The sequence below is a fragment of the Lontra canadensis genome, unplaced genomic scaffold (genome assembly GCF_010015895.1).
Source record: "Lontra canadensis isolate GAN:19392208 unplaced genomic scaffold, GSC_riverotter_1.0 scaffold5, whole genome shotgun sequence".
Classification (NCBI taxonomy): domain Eukaryota; kingdom Metazoa; phylum Chordata; class Mammalia; order Carnivora; family Mustelidae; genus Lontra; species Lontra canadensis.
Window position 1 is genome coordinate 27,901,577 of NW_022630999.1, and position 1,909 is coordinate 27,903,485.

The 1,909-nt window shown below is 33.8% G+C and overlaps 1 pseudogene; it reads right to left on the minus strand.

Moving 5' to 3' along the window:
* Positions 1 to 587: 587 nt before the first annotated feature.
* LOC116864462 lies at positions 588 to 687 on the minus strand (annotated as a pseudogene).
* Between the last annotated feature and the right edge of the window lie 1,222 nt (positions 688 to 1,909).

Consider the following 1,909-nt stretch of genomic DNA (forward strand, 5'->3'; position numbering starts at 1 on the left):
TGCATTATCTTGAGTGTCTTTTTCCATTGTTCTTTTCCTCTTTTTTCCAGTGTGCTTCAACATTAACTGTTATCTGGGTGCCTGGGTGACTCAGTCATTAAGCTCCTGCCTTCGGCTTAGGTCATGATCCGAGGGTCCTAGGTTCGAGCCCCGCCTTGGGCTCCCTGCTTGGGGGGAAGCCTGCTTCTCCCTCTCCCATTCCCCCTTCTTGCTGTGTCTCTCTCTCTGTCAAATAAATAAATACAATCTTAAAAAAAAAATTAACTGGTATCTCCTACAGCTCAGATTTACTCTCCTGGATTCAGACAAAAGCTCTGATGGTGTTTTTTTTAAAGGAAATATATCCAATTCGGATCTCTCCAATGGTCTGTCTGAAAAATCTCATACTTTCTCCTTGAAATTTATTGTTAGATGGGTCAAAATCTGAGTTTAATATTAAAACAACTTTTAATTTGATTAATAATCAAAATTAAGCCCCCACCCTGTGTTGAAAATGCACCACTATGTTTCCTGTTACCCAAAGTTGAAGGCTTGGTCATCCTTACTTTCCACACTTTTTTATTCTCTCTCTAACAATTTTTTTTTAATAAACTATGTAATGTTTCATGAATTTGCATGTCATCCTTGCTGAGCAGCCATGCTAATCTCTGTATCATTCTAATTTTAGTGTGTACTACTGAAGCAAGTACAATTTTTCCTTCTAATAGGTGTTGGGTTATAAGTAGTTTCCTTTTCCACTACCCATATCTTGGCTTAGGTCTTCTTTGGCTTATGTGTGCATTATTTCAGTCCCCTAATTGGACTTAACTTTTCAGTCTCAGTTGAGGTTGTACTAACTATTCCATTTCTATCTTATCTGCTTTTTCTTCATGATCCTACCCTCTGGGTATGTTGGCTTAACCTAGTGTTGCAGAATCATTCTTACTTTTTTACCCATATGCTTTGCTTAATACTACTAGCTCTGCCAAAAATTGAATTTTCTTATTTTTGTATTTAGATCCTCCTTGCCTAAGTTTTTTAAGTTTTGTTCTTTTTTTTTTTAATATATTATTTACCATCTGTGTATTGAGTGCATATCTTTGCAGGCATTAGCTTGGTGCTTAACTCATACAATAAGAGGATCTCTGCTTTCAAGGAGCTTAACATTGTAACGGGGAATCTGATAGGTAAATAAACAGTTGTGGTACAGTATGATAAACTTTCATCTCATCATCATCTAGAAACCATCCCAACCATGTGCTTCTCTAAACTCATAAATACTACTCCTTGGTCACTTAATTACATTACTCATTTTTGTCTTGTCACCTGTTGATTTTACTATTTTGTGTTAGTCTTATTTCCTCTGTTAGATTATAAACTCCTTGAGGGCAGAGAATACATTATACCACTGAATATACCTTATACCCCCTAGCCCACAATATTTCATATAAAAAGTACCTATTAAGTATCTGGAAATTTATAAGAGAGATGAATTTTACCTTTGGGAATCTTTGCACTGCATAACCATTTTTCTGTCTATATAAAATACAGAAATGTGGTGAGAGACTATGAGGTTTGTTTGTACTCACTTTATATTGAATAATGGTTTTAACCCTAGAAATTGAATTCTTAATGCTATTTAAAACATAATCTGTTGTCAAATGAATAAATAAAATCTTAAAAAAACCCCATAATCTGTATTATGAAATGTTAGGTGCTTATATTTAAGATTTCCCCTGATACAAAATACTTATTAAAAATGAAATATATGGGTTGGAATTTTATTTCCAAACTAGTATGAAATTTATGAAATACATGTTAATACTCAGAAGCCAAGAGTAAAGTATTGTAATTGTTAGGCTATAAAACCAGATTTTGATTTTGTGAAAATAACTAGTTTTGTATAATTGTAGTTGGATTTTTGAAGCCC